The sequence below is a fragment of the Rhipicephalus microplus genome, chromosome X (genome assembly GCF_043290135.1).
Source record: "Rhipicephalus microplus isolate Deutch F79 chromosome X, USDA_Rmic, whole genome shotgun sequence".
Lineage (NCBI taxonomy): Eukaryota > Metazoa > Arthropoda > Arachnida > Ixodida > Ixodidae > Rhipicephalus > Rhipicephalus microplus.
In genome coordinates, this window is record NC_134710.1 from 459,975,251 (window position 1) to 459,995,770 (window position 20,520).

The 20,520-nt window shown below is 46.5% G+C and overlaps 1 protein-coding gene across 5 annotated transcripts in view; it reads right to left on the minus strand.

Moving 5' to 3' along the window:
* Positions 1-1,369: 1,369 nt before the first annotated feature.
* Positions 1,370-20,520, minus strand: part of LOC119160839 (uncharacterized) — a 274,511-nt gene continuing 255,360 nt past the window's right edge. For all 5 annotated transcript variants that reach the window (XM_075880678.1, XM_075880677.1, XM_075880676.1 and 2 more), the window contains one exon: positions 1,370-1,909. The gene's annotated coding sequence lies outside the window, so the exon portion shown is untranslated. The remainder of the gene's footprint in view (positions 1,910-20,520) is intronic.

The window sequence follows — 20,520 nt, forward strand, 5'->3', positions numbered from 1 at the left end:
GCCTTTGGTAGCTTGTACCGTTTCAATGCAATTTATGCCAGTAGACTTGCTCTTGTTAGTGTGCATGCACAGTTTATAGAAAACTCGTATGTTATATAGGCATGCAGAACACATGGTGTCTTCGTGATCATTATTTGTAATAACGACTGTTCTGCTAAAATACTTTCATGAATTGCAATTTCAGCCGAGCTCGCATCCCGAGTTCATAAGGTCCACAGCTCATATACCTTTTTATACCACAGTCTTGCATAAAATTTGTTTTGTAATGTCTATTGTACATTTGTCGAGGCAGTTTCGAACATTTAGTACGCTATGTATAAACTTAAAACACATTCGCAATAAACACCATGTAACAGAAAAGGAACCGTAGATTGCTGACTGGTCATGATGCTTGCCTTCAGATTGGTACGCTGGTTTGAATTCGGCCTCGTTAAGAATTTTTTTCGTGCCCCGCCGCGGTGGTGTAGTGGCTAAGGGGCTGCTAAGGTAGTGGTTAAAGTAGTGGCTAAGCTGCTGACCCACAGGTCGCGGGGTCAGATCTCGGGTGCGGCGGCTGCATTTTCGGTGGAGGCGAAAATGCTCTAGGCCCGTGTGCTCAGATATAACTGCAGGTTAAAAACCCCTAGGTGGTCAAAATTTCCGTAGCCCTACGACACGGAGTCGCTCTTAAGCATATGGCGGTTTTGAGACGTTGAACCTCACATATCAATCAATCAATCAATCAATCAATTAATCAATCAAGAATTAGTTTCTTGAAGAATTTATGTCTTTCTGTCTCGTTCTGTACTCGCCGCCAGGAATATAAAGAGGATGAAAGAGCGCGTGTCGCCAAAGAAGGTTTGCTTGTCAGATGTTTTTAATAATGAAATTCTCGTCATTTATTATTACGAATTATTTTTTAAATTATTAGCTATTTACCTACTTTATTTGTAGGTCACCTTATAATTGTCCACTCATGTTCCCCAAATGACCGAATAACTATTTATTTTTGTAAAAATTTAAAATTCTTTTTCTCTCTTTACAATAACTGCCAGTTTAATGGCAAATCTCTTTAGTGGGAACGAGCCAAAGCATATAAAAACAAGCAAACAAGCAAGCCAGAGGTTTCCATGGCGCGTTTAAAAAGGTGCAGGACATTGATGGTGATGATGATTTTTGTTTGGGAGGGGGGATGCGTAACGGCATAACAAAAAGCGTAACAACTCATCTCCGAAATCAGTTGACCGCCGCTTTAAAACTCAGTCGCCGATGTGAAACATTTTAGTGGTAAGAAGGGTAATGGTCCCTTGCATATTCGGACCTTGAAATAATGTGGAACTGCAGTTACATATTGAACTGATTTGAAAAAAATCACTCGGAGACATTCATGTAAAATGGGCAAAATGTACTTTATTTGCAGTTGTAGGGACAGTATCTCACATGGTAGATCGCTTATGCCCAATATTGTGCAAGCAACCACAAATTTTTTCTTTGGTCCCAAGCTGAAACCTGCTTTGTGATAAGTTTCTGATGGCAATAAGTGAATGGTCACATGATATGGGAAATTTCCAAACGAACAGAGGCCAACTCCGCCGGTGTTTGACGTTATTTAAAAAAAAAACATTTACCTTGTGCTGCTACAAAATTAAAAAACACAAGGACAGGCGTACGAGAGAGTCCTTTGGTCTTGGGTAAAAAAGAGCAGAATGAATAAATGGTGCTGGGTAACGGCTAACGTGCGTGTTGCATGCACGTATAGCAGCCAGTGTGAATGATAGCGAACGATTAGAGGCTGGTTTGGTAAACACCAACACCAATGGAGTGGCAAGTGGGACAATGTAATGTCACATTCACCAAACATTGAAAGTAGAACTTGCATCGGATTCCTCTGGTAGCAGCCAACTTCCGATATCTCCAGTTGTGGACTGTCCTGTGGAAGAAGTTTTGACTGATGTAGTCCTCGTTCACAAAATCGAATACGCATAGTACAATAGATGTGCTTTCAAAGGGAAGTTTTATGGCATTTAGACTCGTTCGGAATGCCTCGTGAGTTGGGTACATGGGCGTAAAAAATTATTTAGAGTTTCCTATTAATGTGCAAGACGGAAAAAAGTTCTTGCAGTCACGTGACATACAAAGCCCTAACAATTAATGCCACTGAGTTTTGTCGATATTGCGCACTTTTGCTTTTATTTTGACGTGCATACTCCCTTTAGAGTTCGAAGTATTGTCGGAAAACTTTCTGGTCAGGAAGTGACAATGAAATTAAAAGAAGGGCACCCATAATGACAGAGAAATTCGAAACCAGACCCTTCAACTCCACTCACGGGAGACTTCTTCACAATCAAAGCCAGGACGAGTGAAGCGGTGCTTTGAAAGCTTAAAAATGCGACGTGAAAAGCAGTTGTAGATATAAGGATGGGTTCCCTCATTTGCGTGGATTTTATTATACGTCGTATCAGTCAAAACTCATTAAACAGGCAGATTTGTGAATACTCCCAAATTGAGGCGGTACGCCTATTCATTTTATGGCGGATGTTTTCTGTGTCCTCTGTCCAAGCATTCAGAAACACTTTTTTATTGGCATTACTAACACGCAGCTTCACCCGGTGTTCATTATTTCCCGGCTCGTTGATATATATGAAACCGCATCTTTACACGGAGTAATGTAAGCAATGTCGTGGAACTTTTCTTTTGAAAGCTTGTTTTCAATTACCGCTGCTGACGCCATTTCTTTGTAACAACAGTGGCAACTTTAACGTCTTAGTGCCGTAGAAAGTGGGTCAGACCCTCGCTCATAGCGAAATTTTCAGTATAGGGGTCAAGTCTTAGTGGCAGAGACAGCTGGAATTCGGCCAAACCGAAACAACGACCTTGGGCCCCGAACCATAAATGATCTGGGGCACTGAACAAACGACCTGGTTCACCGAACAATAGATTTTCCGTTGCCTGAACTATCATTTGAGAAAGCGCGCATGCACACAAAAAAACAGTACGGACAGTAACATTGCACTATATTGCGCAAAGTGTAGGTACATGCACCGCTTCAAGAAAACGAAAATACCAAAACAATACAAGAACAAGTGCACCAGGGAGATGTACTATGCCCACGTGATCCCCACTCGCATTGAATCATTCATTGGCACGTGATCCATAGACCTGCCCATGAAAGAGCATCATTATCTGGACCATTTATTGTAACCTTCGCGCATGTGCCAGATAGCGGTCGTCGTACCTTTATATATATATATATTTCTTCTTTTTCGCGGGAATATATGTTAGCTGCGGCCAAATAAAGAAACATCAGTCAACGTTTGGTTCCTTCTTTGTTTTGTTGTCTTAGTTTGTATTTAATTTTCATGTTTAAAATCTTTTTATTTTCATTATTCCTACTTTTTTTAAATCGAAAGGTACTCTATGGGATAACAAACGTACATAGGAACTTTAAAGGCTCATCATGAAACAATCAACTTGAAGCTTTCCATAAAGCTTAAAAACGATCGGGAAAATGGTCAATTTGCTTCATAGAACATTCTCTATTTCAAAAAAAAATAAGTTGGCCATAACGCAACGCTTTGCAGTTCAAGCAGTACAATAAATTCGAAATGGAAATAAGCATTCTAAGGCAGAAAAGGGGGCGTCACTTTTAGGAGGATGATTGTTAGGAACATGTGTGTGGTGGGTTCCAATTTCACAGTCACGTATATCACGCAGCGTTGGACCCTTATCTCATTGATTTAGACAATATTTGTGATGAATAGGCTCTGTTATTGTCACGCGTTATAGGGCTGTTCATTCAATGACAAATTTGCCTTTCAAATATAAGAAACGCGCATATAGAAAACAGAGTGCGCAATATCAGGTACTCGGGCACGTAACACACGAAGAATAAATAATAATGGCGTAATGAACATATTTGATAAGATCGTCCAACATCAGCAACAGCAAAAAAATATTTGAAAAGTCAAAATGCTTATATATTTCCCACGAAAAATGTGCTGTACCGTACCGTACAGTTCCTTCAGTATTAGGAAATACTTACGCAGCCCACGAACGCTAATCTAGTATAATTAGGCCACCATCGACAGAGAAATCTAGAAAAAAATTTGCACAGCGGAAAAAAACAGCATGTTCGTCACCATTGCACATGTAACCCTACACAATATTTGAAATGATATTAATGTCTCTCCATTACAACAACGGCGCATTACCTGCGCTTTCGCCAGATCACTTGTTCTAAAAGGACGGCTTAGTGTCTGGTCCACCTGCTTTAAAATGTTGCACTCCCCCCGCCCCCGCTAAATGCTTATAAATACATCAGGCGGTTGTTGTGGGTGTTCATTGTGCTTCATCAAATCTGTTGTGGAGCTCAAGAGCTACGAACTTCTCAGTTGAAGTACATTGTGGCTGCCGCATAGCCGTTTTACATGCCGTTCTTAGTACTTTGGTCAACTTTACTTTTTTCTTTCTATTCCTGTTTTGGTAAGGGTAGCAAGTATGCTAGTCTGCTGATGAATAGGCTTATTAGCAAATAAAGCACGTATTGCTCTTTCATTGCAGCACGACTGTTCGTTATTCACACGATCACACAAACAACTTATTCAGCTGTTTTTTACGATGTTTGGTATGTCGATGCATCGGTGATAGTACTGTGATCACATCCCTGATATTCCAGTGGTCGCAACCACTCATATTAACCACCTCTTGCAAATGCCATCTCGCAAATCCTCGCTCTAAGGCCGGTAAAGACATAGAAGTGATAAAAACATAACCATGCCGTGGAAAGTGTGTGCGGTTATTGCATGACGAAAGTTTGTGATAATAAAAACGATGATAGACATGTATGGCATTAGCACAAGTGCCTCCATCATTCACACTCTTGCGTCCAAGGGCCGTGAGATAAGTGCTTTGTTGAGTGTAGCCACCGCAGCGGAGACCTATCGGGAGAGGTCATGCTACGAAATGCCCGGGTAAATGATATGAAAAGTATGAACCTCCCGTAAAAAACCTAACAATGATTTATGTGTAAAAAATGGTTCCCTAACGACGAACATTGCAGGGCGAAGGGGTATCTGCTGTCGGTAGAGTAATGGAAATTGTTGTTTTCTTAGCATGTCTAAATCTTTGCACTGGATCAGAATGTGAAGTATGGTGTGCGCTTCTCCCCATCTTTCACACAAAGGTGGATCGCCACCAGACAAAAGAAATGAATATGTAGTGTATGTATGTCCTGTTCTTAACCTTGTGAGTATTATTTCTGTGTGGCGTGATTTTGATACTGGCCAAGTTGCGGCTTGATGCCATGCAATTGATTACCTGTGTGCGTGTCCCATGTGCTCTGCCAATAATCCCTGAGCTTTCGTTTTAGAAAGGCTTTCAAGTCAGATGCAGGAACTGGTATCGATATATTGCTAGCCGTTTTGTTGGCAGATCCAGCTAGCTGGTCCACCAAAACGTCGTGTTGTATTTCGCGGTGTCCAGGCACCCAGCAGATTACAACAAGCTGCTTAGATGAGTACACTTTGCATAGGAGTGAATAAAGCGAGACAAGGTGCTTTTTGCTTTGAAGGTATTTTCAGAGCTTTTACTACGCTTAGGGAATCTGTATATATGATTGCCTTCTGTAGTTTTATTTGTTTAACATGTTTAAGGGCCGCAATTATTGCATAAGCTTCGCCGGTAAAAATGCTTGTACCAGAGTACAGAACGCCACCTTTCGAAAAATGTGGGCTGATGGATGCGTACGAGACAGAAGTGTTAGACTTTGAAGCATCCGTAATTAACTCAGGACGTGTATTTATGTTGTAGTTCAAGGAGGTATGTCTGGATATATGTGATTGGTGCATGCTTTGTAACCTCCACGAAAGACACGTTGCCGTCTATCGCCTTCCACTGCTATGGTGGCAGGCGTACTGCGAGAGCCATCAAGCGGTGTTCGAGTGGCACACCGGTTTCCTTCGCTAGGCCCCTCACACGGAGTGAGTAGGGCTCTCTCATAGAAGACCATTTTTCAAACATAGAAAGGCTTGACATGTCATTAATTGTGAAATGTGATGGGTGGTTCTTGTCTGCATTTACATTAAGATAATATTTAAAAGACATGTAAGATCTTTGTAGGTGGAGCGACAATTCGTTCGATTGCACGTACAAGCTTTCCACGAGGCTAGTGCGAAACGCACCCGTAGAGAGGAGGACGCCTTGATGATGAACAGAATCAAGCATTTTAAGGGCAGTAGTTGTCGAAGACTGATATGATATTGCCCCATAGTCTAGGCGGGTACGTACAAGGCTTTTCTACAAATTCATTAAACACTTCTTGTCGCTTCCCCACGTAGTGCGAGACAACACGTTTAGAACGTTCACAGCTTTTGTGCACTTGTTTTTTAAATATTTGATGTGTGGTATGAAGGTTAGCTTGGTGTCCAAGATTAGGCGTAAGAATTTGTGTTCGGTATTAACGGAAAGACGTTGCCCATGCAGTTGAATACAGGGTTCGGGATGAATACCTCTCGTCCTGGAGAACAAGACACAGTGCTTTTCTGTGCATTCAGCCGGAACCTATTTTCTTCAGCCCAATTGGAGACTGTTCCAACCAAGCTGAACTTGCCGCTCACACATGGCCAGATAACAAGACATAAAACCGAACTGGACGTCGTTGACATATGTGGAGTAAAAGATATTTCGAGAGATACCCCAGCGTAAAGAATTCATTTTGATAATAAAAAGTGTGCAGTTAAGTACACCACCTTGCGGCGCACCTGTTTCTTGGACAAATGTTTGGGAAAGAATGCTTCCTACTCGAACTCGGAATGTTTGATTTGACAAGTAACTTTCGATTATGTTAAACATTCTTCCGCGAACGCCAAGATAGGACAGGTCTCTTAATATTCTAAAGAGCCATGTTGCATCGTAAGCCCTTTCAATATTGAGGAACACAGAGAAAATATTGCTGATAGACGAAACCGTCTCTGATTAGTGCCTCGGTACGAACTAGGTGGTCTGTGGTGGATATACCCTCTCGAAACCCAAACTGAACTGGGTCAGTTAAGTCGTTTGTTTCAAGGAATTGTACAAGTCGGCATTTTATCATTTTTTCGAAGACTTTGCACAAGCAGCTTGTAAGTGCAATAGGCCTATAGCTCGAAACAGAAGAAAGGTTCTTGCCCTTTTTCAAAATGGGGATAATAGCGTCTTTCCAGGAAGTAGGAATAGCACCAGAAAACCAGATAGCATTGTACATACAAAGTAAGGTTTTTTGTTTCGATTAGTAGGTTTTTTACCATTTCATACACCACATGATCAGAACCTGGGGCAGAAGTAGTGCAGAAGTTTAGAGATGCTTGGGGCTCAGCTAAACTGAAAACTTGAATATATGCCTTGTATCTAGTGCAATTGTGCTCGAGTTTGGGCTTTTCTATTCTTCCTCTATATTTTTGGAAAGCGTCAGTATAGTGTAACGAGCTGGACACCCGTTCGAAGTGTGCACCGAGGAAGTTCGCCTGATCTTCCAAGGTATCACCCTGTGTGTTTACGAGTAGAAGTGTGTGTACTTGTTTTCCAGCTACCCTACCAACCATGTTGCAGACTTTAGCCTCCTATGTGTATGAACTGATCCACGACAAAAACTTCTGCCAGCGTTCTCTTCTGGCCTGCCAACGCGTTGTCCTGCCTTGAGACTATTTTCTCCAAGGTGTCAAGATTTTCGGCTGTCGGTGAGTTCCGAAGCAACCTCCATGTTCTGTTTTGCTGTTTGCGCGCGTTTCGGCATTCGGAGTTCCACCATGGCACACGCCGTTTTCCAGGGCGTCCATTTGTTTGTGGATGCATTTTGAAGCAGTATCAATAAAAAACGGAGCCTCTTTCGAGCCTCCAGTGCGAACGGACGCGTTTTTCTGAGCTCTTGCGTCGATGAGAGATGCTGTGGTGTCTCTGTTGTCTTCGAAAGATTGCTGTGAGAGTATTGCTTCAATCCTCTGGAATTGTACACCCTTCGACAGATGTCATCGAGAGGATTCTACCAAGCCTATTTTTGACTTGGTAGGCCCATTTTTCACCCTTTTTCAAGAACTTTCTTCGACCGGGCATCTGCCCATGCCTACGGAACGGCTTCATCCCGGAAGTGATGGTGGTGGACGGGGAAGTTATTTCCCAAGAAGACACTAACGCGCCTTGGTGGCAGACGGCTTTAGGCAAGAATAAGCGTTCTCCCCGACATCAAGCGTCTGCTTCTTCTCAAAGTGGAGGAACGGCTGGCCATCACACGGCTACCACGCATGGCGTCGTTCGGCGTCGTGCAGCCGCATTGAGGCTTCCCCGATTGCCGAGGAGCCATATTCGAGTCATAGTGCGACCGAACGGAGGCCTGGATCTCAAGAAAGTTAGTCTGATGCATCTAACCCAAGCCGTGGAGGTCGCAGCCAAACTGTCCCCGGAAGAAACACTGCAGGATATCGTCTGCCCGAACATAACTCAGAATATTGTTGTGGTCTCTACACCTGCGTCCCACAACGCGGGCGCCTATGTGGCGCTGCGACTCATCCGCCTTGGCTCAACTGAGTATAACGTTTCGGCCTACACGGCCGCTTCTGACGAAACCTGCAAAGGTGTCATCCGAGACATTGACCTGGACATCAATGAACGACAGTTGGCGCCGATGATCCTCAACCAGCGCAACCCTGAAGCCATGGAGGTGCATCGCATCAAGGAAATGACTACCGTCGTCGTTCTCTTCAGTGGTCTCAAGGTACCCAACCATGTTATGTGTGGTTCGAGCTTGCTACGGTGTACTTTGTACTGGAGACAGACTGATGTTTGTTATGGATGTGGAGCTCTCGGCCCTCGTGCCGATGTCTGCCCGACACCGACGAAGAAAGTTTGCCGCGGGTAAGCTGTAAACGATGCCGCGAACCTTCACGTATGCCAGCAGACATGTGCCTTGTTGGGGGGGGGGGCACATCTAACGGCCGACAAGTCTTGCCAGCATCGATTCCAAGTCCCCTACTTGGTAAGGTGACGAAGAGGGCGTAGAAAGGCCGCCAAAAAACGCAGGCACCACCAAGAGGATCTGATATCACGGGATTCGAGCATGGCACCAACCTCGAAGATGCGCTCTCCTTCGCCAGCTGTTAAGAAGAGTCGCAGCCACCCAAAAGGACGCTCTCGCTCCAAGAGGCGCGCCCACTCCAAGGGGCGCTCCCACTCCAAGGGGCGCTCCCATTCTAGGCTACGCTTCCAAAAAGCTCCCAAAACCTGGGCGGATCGTGCCAAGCCAAACCCGGTGCAGCAGCTTGAACAGGTAACGCACGCGGTACTGCCAGAGCAAAAAGAAGACCCTTGAATTGCATTCTTACTTCGAAAAAATGCTAGCTTAAAAGCACAGCTTCAGCAGAAGAGGGTCGAGTTTGAAGCTCTCAAAAATACAGCACAAGCCCCGGTGTCGTCTTCGTCAGTAGAGCCGCGGCCGGCTTAAAAAAAGATAGGTGCGGAAGGGGAGGTAGTGGCGGCTTCCGACTTGGACGTCTTGGGAGCAATCAAAGATTTACAAAAGGCGGTAGCACAGCAGGCGGAATGCTTTGACCTCGTAGCATGCAAAGTTTCCATGATCGAAAGCAGACTCGCTCCAGGCGAGAACTCTTTTGTCCCGGTGACGCCTGTTTCACTTGTGTGCGCGCCTCGTTACGCCAATAGGTCAGGCTCCTGTCGATAAGGGCGTGCCGTTAAGTCGGCAAACCAGTAGCAGCAGCCATGGCTCCCAACGCAACTGAGTTTGTCATTTGACAGTGGAACTCCGTGGGATTCAGGAAGCGTAAGGCCTCCCTTCAGTAGCACATTGCTTCATTGGCAGTTCAACCACATATGATTGCTTCACAAGAAACCATTGACGCGGCGGTTGCCTTGCCCGGCTATAGATCTATATCGTTTAGGGGGCAGGGCCAACGTGGTCTGGCTGTCTCGGTTTCGAACAAGTATGCGTTTTTAGAGCACACGCTTGCGCTTGGAAACTAATTTGGAGGCTCAGCTGGTTGAAATTACTCCAAATAATTGGCTTAAGTGCAGCATATTCGTACTGAATGTTTACAGCAGCCCTCAAAATAACAAGCCGGCGTTCTCTGCGATGGCCGCAAAGGTGGCTACCTTTACAGGCAAGTCACCGCTGGTAGCTATCGGTGACTAACGCACCTCAACCAGCCTTGGGTTATCCAAAGGCCACTGTCAATGGAAAAACCTTGTTAAAGCTATGACGGACTGTTCCTTGGAGCTGGTCACGGACCCTCAGTTCCCAACCTGGTTGAGCAATTCCGTTTCAAGAGACACCACTCCGGATCTGGCATTCATCAAAAATGCGGGGAAAGTTCAGTGGGTTAACTTGCAGGAAAGCCTGGCAAGTGATCACTTCATCCTCGCAGTTACGCAGAAAACCCGGGTGGCTCCACTAAGGTACAAGGTGACTGATCGGGATGAGTTCAGGAAGCGCCGGAAAGCTGATGAGACCGAATATGCCACGTTAGAGGAACTCTTTTCTCGACTTGCGGAGGATGAGCTCCTCGCCACCAAGACTGTCCAAACCGACTCACAGGTGGACACGCTGACTCGTGTCTTGCGCATTTATTGGACGCTAAAAATCGCTGGTTGAGGGATGGCGCACACAAAAGCTAAATAGGAGGCTCTGCAAACGCATAGCTCTCCTCAATAGAGATATTGAAGAATGTTGTCAGGAGCTTTCGAGGCAGCAGTGGAACGAAGTTTCCTCAAAAGTAGATGGGCAGATGCGCACCGGAGGTAAATGGAACCTGTTGAAGGTACTACTCGATCAGACAAACTCCAAAAATAATCAGAAGTTGGCAATCGACTGCTTAGTTGGAGCACAGCGGAGCAGTCGAGTCACTGACACCACTTTACTCAAGGATTTGGCAGAGCGATACCTTCCGCTTGGTCCCTCCGGGGACTGGGATTACCCAATCTACGAGGAAACGCCACTCGAGGAAATCGACTCGCCCTTTACGAACCTTCAGATCGAAGAGGTGCTTCATGCGCTTAAAGCCGCAAAGCCCCTGGTCCAGACGGCGTTACAAACAGGTTGCTGCGCTATCTCGACGGAAAGTCAGTCGCTAAGTTAACCGAGGAGGTCAATATCTTCTGGGCAGAAGGTCGCGTGTCTGACGCCTGGCGTACCGCCTCGGTAATACTCATTCCCAAGCCGGGCAAGGTACTCGCCATGGAGAACTTCCGTCCCATTTCCCTCACATGTTGTGTGGGGAAGGTATTGGAACATGTGGTACACAACAGAGTATCTCGGTATATTGAAGACCTCTTTCCGTACAACATGGTGGGTTTCCGGCCGGGTCTCTCTACCCAGGATGTGATGCTGGTGATTAAGAGGCAAATTATCGATCGAAACAACCGAGAAGTTCGAGGAATATTGGCCCTTGATCTAGCCAAAGCCTTCGATACGATTTCACATCAGTCTTTACTGGTACAGGTAGAGCGCATGGGATTAGGTTAGAAGTTCCACGCCTATGTTCGCGCTTTCCTCAGAGACCGCATAGCCACCATAAAGATTGGCGAATTAAAATCGGAGGCATTCGCCCTGGGTGCGAGGGAACGCCGCAGGGAGCGGTAATTTCACCCCTTTTGTTTAACATGCCCATGAAAGGCCTCTCGGAGCGCCTCTCCACTGTAGCCAATACTAAACATGCCTTATATGCCAACGACGTTACAGTCTGGTGCATGAATGGTTCGGATGCTGAAGTGGAGTAGGAACTCCAATCTACTTTGTCACTCACAGAACGTCTTCTGCAAGGTACAGGGCTCCAGCTATTCGCCTCTAAATCAGAGTTGCTTCTATATCGACCAGTTCGACTGGGAAGAAGGAACTAGTCCCCACTTCATCAGGTGCAGATTACGATAACCACACGGGATGGGCAGTCGATTCCAAGAGTCAATTGTATTCGGGTGCTAGGCTTCCTTCTTGAATCTAACGGCAGAAATTTGCAGGTTTTGGCTCGCATCACCTCCAAAACGAAGAACATGCTCAGTCTAATATTGAGAGTTTCAAGCCGCAGGGGAGTGCTGAGGGAGAGCAATCACCTTCGGCTCTTTCATTCATTCCTGATGAGCCACCATAATTACGTGGCATCCTCGCTAAATTGGTCTGAACGCGGAGGATAAACTCGACACTTTATTGCGTAAAAGCATCAAAAGGGTACTAGGCTTACTTATGAGCACCAGCACGGACCGGCTTATGAGTCTGGGCATGCACAACACCCTCACGGAGGTTACCGAAGCACAAACACTTGCTCAGGTTGCGCGACTCTCCTCCACGGAAGCTGGGCAGCGCCTCCTACAGTCACTGTGATATCATCATACGACAGGACAGGAACAGAAGACCTTCTTATCACAAACAATGAAGGGCACGTACGAGGTGGCACCCTTCTCGCGTAACGTTCATCCACAGTAAAATGTTGGCCAGCGAAAGGCACGGGCCAAGTCTCTCCTTCATTTCGTGGCTAAGTCCACGGACAGTGTAGCTTTCGTCGATGCGGCACAGTATGGCCGCTCCCATCGTTTTGCAGCTGTGGTCATTGATCATCGCGGTCGCGTACTCAACTCAGCTTCCGTGAGGAAAGTGTCTGTCTCCGTAGCAGAGCACGTAGTGATAGCCTTGGCGATGACGGACCCCTCGCGTCCAGAGATATTTACTGACTCCAGGGCTGCCACCCGCGCCTATGCCTCGGGGGTAATCTTTAGGAAGGCTGCTGCTATTTTAAATTCCAGGGATGTAGTAGGCCACCACACAATCACCTGGTTTCCTGCTAACATGAGCTCAGAGGTGCATTCGACTCTTCCCAACGCCAACGAATTGGCCAATAATCGTGCGCGATAAATCACGTGCCGTGGTGGTCCAAGTGGGTACGGAGGTGGCTTCGCGGATAACTTTGAAGATCCACTTGGCACCTTCAACGAGGTGACGTCATTATCAGTTGTCTAAGCGGAGGTACCCGCTTCCGCATTCCAAGCTCACTCGGCCATAGTCATCGGTTCTTCGGATTCTGCAGGCAGGTTCATTTCCAGCACATTCAGCCACTTTGATGATGGCATAACTCCAGGATGCCCTAGTTGTGAGGCACATAACTGCACACTCACTCACATGCTCTGGCAGTGCCCGGCGTTACGTGGCGCAAAGTTCAGCACAGAAGAAGACTGCGAGAGGGATCTTAAAAGCCCCGAACTCTCAGTGCAATACGCGGCAGTCCAGGAGGCCTGCGAATGGGCGAAGAGCCACGGTCTTCAGGTCCCGTAGTGAACGCCACCATCAACTGCGGCGGACACCTCTTAGGGGGGGGGGGGGCGCCTGACCAGTTCTACAGGACCAAATGAAGTTCATTTCACTCATCAATCAAAAACGCTGTGAAGTAGTTAACAGCAACATCAATGCTCAAAGTACATATGTCACTCCAACCTAAACGAGCGATGGTATAAAACTGTTCCCAGTCGGTTCTGTTTATGAGCCTTTTGGGAACACGTGGTCGACACTCAGTTGCTGTAGTTGTGCTCAAAACTACGGGGAAGTGGTCCCTTCAGTACGGAGAACAGATGACTTTCCACTGTAGTAGGGTCACAAGAGACGGAGATACTATGCTTAGGTCTATAGAGGAGTACGTATTATTAGCGAGATTATAATAGATTGGTTCTTTTCCATTTAGGAGACACGCGCTCGACGAGAGAAGGAACTGTTCAATCAGTCGACCTCGTGCATCGACACGAGAGTCACCCCATACCCTGCTATGTGCATTAAAGTCTCCAAGCAAAACATAAGGCTCCGGAAGATCATCAATTAAAGAGTGTAATTCTAATTTTTGTAGCTCATAGCTAGGAGGAATGTGAATGGTGCAAACCATGATCAATTTATCAAAAAACCAGCTTGAACAGCCACTGCTCAAGGAATGTTCGGAGTTGTAAGTGTGTGCATGCCATCCCTTGATTCACTATAATGGCAACACCTCTGGAGGATTTCATGGCATCATCATGGTCCTTTCGGAAAATAGCGTATTTACGAAAAAAGTTGGTGTATTTTGAATTAAGGTGTGTTTCTTTTACACACACCACTTTTGATGAGTGTTTGTTCAAAAGTTCTTAGATGTCATCAAGGTTTCTGAGAAGGCCCCTGACGTTCCATCGTGCTGTGTGTACGAAATGCGAATGGCTGTTTAGGCAGGGAGTTTGAGTTCACGTAACTGGGCCGTCACCAGGCCCTGTTATCTGCTTTTTTGTTTTCTTGGCGTGCTCCAAGAAACCACGCCGCTTTTTCAGCACAAAGGGTACCGGAGTATCCGTTGCCTCCTTGGAGGCACTGGATGCCCGCACGTGCGAGCTGTTAGTTCAAATTTTTGGCCTCGCCTGGTGAGGTGAGGCCTTGAGACCTGAGGACTCTGGAGTCTCCGGTCTCTGTTCGGGAGTAGGCGGTGTGGTCTGGAATACAGCCGCTTTGGGGGCAGGTGCCACAACCGCCGACTCGGTATGCGCGGGCCGAAGGAGTGGCGAGGGCTGGTGCGGTGGTGCTCCCCTACTTGCCGCATCATCATATGTAGGTTCATAGGATGGTGATTCTCTTCGCCGTGCTTTCTTAATTGAAATGTTCTTCTTCACCTTCAATGTAATTATCTCTTTCTTTCTTCAAGTATGTGCAGGAGCGTGAATATGCGGCATGGTTTGCTTCACAATTTACACAGAGTGGCGGTTGTTTGCAGTTCTCAGACACGTGGCTTAGGACTGAACATTGTTCACAAGTCTGGCGACCACAACAGCTTTTAGAGCCATGGCCATACCTCTGGCATTGAAAGCAACGACGAGGGTTCGGTATGTACGGTCTGAGAGAGGTCTTCGCGTACCCTGTTTGAATACTTTCTGGCAGATTACTGGAAGCGAACGTGAGTATTAGGTGTTTTTGTTTGTGTCACCTTGTTGTCTCTTCTGATAATGATCCTTTGTAAATTGGTCACATTCTGACTCTTCCACCCCTCCATAAGTTTCTCTTCGGTCAGGCCAAGCAAATAAGCTTCAGAGACCACTCCATGGTTGTGTTGATTCATCTGTGTGTTACAGTGATCGGAGTGTCAGCAAAAGTTGAAAGATTTGCAACTTCTCGAACTGTTCTTTTTCTCGAATTTTGAGGAGGAGGTCTCCGCTGGCCATTTTGGTAACTTTGTACCCGGCCCGAAGAGTTTCTGTAAGACACCTGGCTACTACAAAGGGGGATACAGTTCTGGCTTGCTTGCCACTTTTCTCACTATGTATGACATAAAACTGGGAGAAGTTTTCTTTTGAATGCTTGAAAAAAAACCGTCTTCGGTGTGTGAGCGCTTCAAGGCAATACGATCATTTAACAGAGAAAAAGCTCTATGCCTGAGTGTTTCATTTTCCTCAGAAGCGTTGGCGGCCACCCAACATGGAGCCCAACGAGGGGACGCTACAAGTTTGCGAGTGCTAAATTTTGATTGATTTGTGGGGTTTAACGTCCCAAAACCACCTTATGATTATGAGAGACGCCGTAGTGGAGGGCTCTGGAAATTTCGACCACCTGGGGTTCTTTAACGTGCACCCAAATCTGAGCACACGGGCCCACAACATTTCCGCCTCCAACGGAAATGCAGCCGCCGCAGCCGGGATTTGAACCCACGACGTGCGAGTCAGCAGCCGAGTACCTTAGCCACTAGACCACCGCGGCGGCGCGCGGGTGCTAAAACTAGCAGATGCCAGCCGTAAAACGCAACTATAACTCAATGCGCCTAGGCCAAGGTAGGCTATTTGCGCATGATGAGCCCCAGCCGCTGTTGTGGCTCTGGGCGCTGTTCACCAGTTGTCGCTCCGAATCACAGCGCTGATCACCAGTTGTTGCGGACTGGGGTCTGCCCGGTCTTTTGTGGTAGCGTGGTGTAGCTTCGGGTTGAGGAAATGAACGCTGACATGAAAGGGATACGAAAAAAAACAAACAGATTTATGGCACTATATACACTTATTTACAGCATTGAGAGGTTGAGAGTTCACAAACCACGAGCATGGTGGTTGAACCGTTGCATAGTTCAGAGCGACGTCCTGCACTCTGCAGCGTCGTTTTAAACGCTGTCGGGCTCCTCCTCTTTGATTGGAACGTCAATCACACACACACACAAGACTTTGCCCACAGGGCATAATTCAGTAGAACATGGTCCGCTGAATAGTTATTGCCCCTCTTGACGCAAGGCTCTGAGGATAGGGGAAATGAGGTTCGTTCCCAGAACAGTTTGGCGGTTAGGTTGCTTCTTTCGTTTTTCCTTTGAAGGGCAGACAAGGAGTAGACACTTGAATCGCGGAAACACCACCTTTGCGGTCAGTCTGCTTCGCATTCTCGGTAAACAAGCTGGCCGGAGGAATCGCTTGTAGGGACATAGGCTCTCGGACCATCTTCTAATCCCTTTGTCGCTTCCCGCCACTGAATCCGAGAAACTGGGGTTCCGGGCGTGGGAGCACTACCCGGCTACGTTTCTCAGTGACAGCATGGCGCCTACTAACGACGGTCATAACAGTTTCCCCCTCGCCAGATGAGTCACGGAGGGCAGCAGTCACCGCTGCTGCTCGCAGGGACGACAACAGGGTCCGTAGCTGAAAGCCACGAACTCGCCTTCGCTTGTCGCATGGTCGGAGTAATTGCCGAAATATTCGACAGCGTCTCTGAAACTCGACAACATGCACAAGCAAGCCGTCGGCCCCCTTCAAACAAACCAAGCCAAACGAGGGATGGGAAACCAATCTTTCTTACTAGCTTTAACAAAAAGCTAACATTCCGAACTCTTAGGACTCACTTGGGCGAAGAAACCAGACGTGCTACCTTACATATTTTACATAAGTTGCACGAAAAAACTAAAATATCAATTTTGATACATCAGAGCACACCTGAATGACTTAGAAAGAGCAACTGAGCGCGTCAGCGTTTCCCTTCAAATTATCCTTATACATAATGTCAAAATGATATTTTTGAAGATTCAAGCTCCACCTCACAAGGTGACTGCTCTTCGATGTCACGGTTTGCAGCCAAGGGGGCAATGGTGTGTCTATACTTTAAATTTAGCACCTCCGAGATAACACTGCAACTGATGAATGGCCTACACAATGCAAGCGCACTCCTTTCCTGAAGCGCAGTACGTTATCTCACGAGAGCCCAATTTCTGGCTCAAGTAAAGCGCTGCTTCGCTCGTTATCACTGTGGTCCTGACTTAGAATGGCACTAGGCCTCGATCTCTCGCATAACACGAACCGTTAATTCTCGGTAGTAAGCAAAAGCTTTTAAAACCGGATGACGATCAGTATTGCCTCTTCACTTAAGAAGGCTGCCTCTTTTAATCACTGACTACTTTCATCGGTTCTGTCCCGCTGAGAGCATCGGTCCGGAACTCGGATTCAGCGTGCGCTAAAATTGTCCTGATGTTCGTCTGTTTACATTCGCCAATGACCGTCTACTACTGAGAGATGAAGCTCACCAGCCTCCCGAAAGCTTAACCTAAGCTGTGACCTAATGGTCTACCTCAACTGAGAAAACTTGATGATCTGCTCATGATCACTCGATCATTCATTCTTCAAAGAAGACAACAACAACAAAGTAACAAACACTGCGTTCTTGCAGGTTTGTTCGGTTAGTTACCTGTCTTTGCTAACGCCTTTGATTAAAAAAACACAGTTCTGAGCGTTTTCAATCATTCTCATTCCTACAGCGCTGCAAAATGCACGGCACTACTAACCAAACGCTTAATCTTTCACAGCTTGTCTAACATTCTTGCGTTACATTGTAACACACCATGTACAACACAAAAATTTTCTTAGGTAAAAACACCTCAACAGCAATTGCATAGATTTTATGCTAAAACTGTGCCCCAACGACTCTCAATTCTCAATGCGCGCAACGACAACTCCACAGGGTCGCGCCAAACTTAATCAATTGACGAAATCATTCGGTTTATGCAAACATCTTTCTCAAATGCTCATTCACGCCACATCCCCATGGCAGTGAAGGCATACGATATTACATTAAACCTTTGAAAATGAACTAAAAAATTACACATTTTCTCGGTTTTTACCTTATGCAAATTTTCGCAATCATGATTACACGAACTTCAGTTTTAAACCACTAGTTCGGCAGTTTTCCTTTTGAAAAGTTTACTCCGCATCACGTAAGTCACAAAACTAAAATGACTCAAATATGCATCTCCAATGTTGCACTGAATAACCATACTTGGCACGCCCGTGCAACAAATACTCAAACTGACCATGCCGCCCTTTCTACACTAGATTCACCTGAACTGCACGCGATGGGGTCGCGGTCCCAGTGGTTTTCGAACACGCCAGAGGCTACAAAACGCACGAATGCTAGGCTGTGTCCTGCTGTCATGCCTCATTCTGCACTTTGGCCGGCTTTCCCCAGGGATTTGAAAGGGATGCCAGAGGCAGGGGTGAAACCTGCCCCATTTTTGTTTTGTGTTCTCCCCTACGCGGTATTTAGCCACTCTGCCCTTTGGACTGACTCATCGGACACGGCCACCTTCTCGAAGTCGTCGAACTCAACCGCGCTTACGCACCTTGTTTTCCCCCTCTACACCTGGCTCCCCGCTTGTGCCTCCATGAGCGCCACCAATGATGTTTTTTGAAACGGATTAACAGCCTACCCGCTCGACTTTCTTGCGACTGAGTGGGAGCTGTTTTAGGCTTAAGCAGTGACGAAGGCCTCCGCTTCTTCCTTTTTCTGCGATGTTTGCAAACCAGCTCGGTATTATCGCTGCACTGCTGAAGTGTGGCGTTCTTGCTCTCATCAGCCACTTCGCTAACCATGCCTACATTTGACAACGTCGAAAGTTCCTCTTGAAGCACGAAGAAGGTTTCGAACCTCTTACTGGGCCCATTGGAGCTGCTGGCACCTTCCTCATCCACGCAAGGAGCGCCTTTCGACATCGTTTCTACCTCCAGACCAGCCAAGGCCTCGTTCTCAGCATACTCTACCTTGATGAATTCTAGAATACGCGGGCCCTTCTCTGGCGCAATCTGTTTCTAGCGCTTCATGACGTGCCTCAACTTCCGGCGCTTTGTGATGCACCTTGCTTTCAGACTCCGGTCTGATTCTTTCTTTATTTTTGCTAACAGAACTTCCAAATCTTCTGATTAGCTCTACATTAACAACTTCGTAGTTGTTCGCGTGCTGCTCATTGAATCGCGCAACAACATTCACTGCCTCGCAGGGCAGTACCCTGAATAGCTTCTCAGATCAGGTGTCTCGCTCACACTTCAGTCACCTGCACTTTCGTTAAAAAGCCTAAGATACAGGCTCATATGGCTGCATGTACCTAGACATCTTAAAATCTGCCTCATTGTCGAGAAGGAGTGCTCCTCGCTGGGGTCCCAACCTCTTACTCAACTCATTATCTTGTTGAAAAAACTATCTTGAGGACTATTTTTTCGTCTTCTTCATTTTCTTCTATATGAGCTTTCTTTCAAGGATGAGGTCCCATTCTTCGCTTAGTTCCTCATCATCAGCCCCCAAATCATTAATCGCTCGAATAATTATGGGTTTGCGTGCCAAACCCTGTGTATCGATCCCCAATCCCTCACACAACAGCAACAAGTTTGACTTCTGCAGCTCCCGTAAGTCCATGATCGTACTGAGTGCTCGCTACTTCCAAAATAAACTTCCCAAAACAGCGAAACTGAGACTTTCGGCAAAGTTAACTACCAGTTCTAAAATTTACCCTCTTTTAGAACCTGGTTCACTAAAAAAAAAAGCCAAGCACAAACCCATACATGACTCATATCTCGAGCCAGCTGCTTCTCCTGGGCTGACTGTTCTTCTCTTGTAGCTTCATATCCCACTGCTGCCAACCAGTTGTTGTATATATCGGTGCTGAGTCGTATCCCACCGCTGACAAGCAGTTGTTGCGGCTCTCGGCTCTATTCACCAGTTGTCGCTCCGAATCCCAGCGCTAATCACTAGTTGTTGCGGACTGGGGTCAGCCAGGTCTTTTGTGGTAGCGTGGTGTAGCTTCGGGTTGAGGAAACGAACGCTTACAAGATGAGGATACAAAAAAAACAGGTTAATGGCATTATTTACACTTATTACCAGCATAGAGAGGTTGAGAGTTCACAAAGCACGAGCGTGGTGGTTGAACCGTTACTTGTTTCAGAGCGACGTCCTGCACTCTGAAGCGTCGTTTTACACCCTGTCGGACTCCTCCTTGATTAGAACGTCAATCACACGCACACACACACACACAAGACACCGCACACAGGGTATAATTCAGTAGCACATGGCCCGCTGAATAGTTATTGCCCCTCTACACGCAATGCTCTGAGGATAGGGGAAATGAGGTTCCTTCCCAGGACAATTTGGCGATTAGGTTGCTTCTTCCGTCTTTCCTTGGAAAGGCAGCCAAGGAGTAGACACTTGAATCGCGGAGACACGACCTGTGTGGTCAGTCTGCTTCGCCATCTCGCTAAACAAGCTGGCCCGGAGGAATTGCTTGTAGG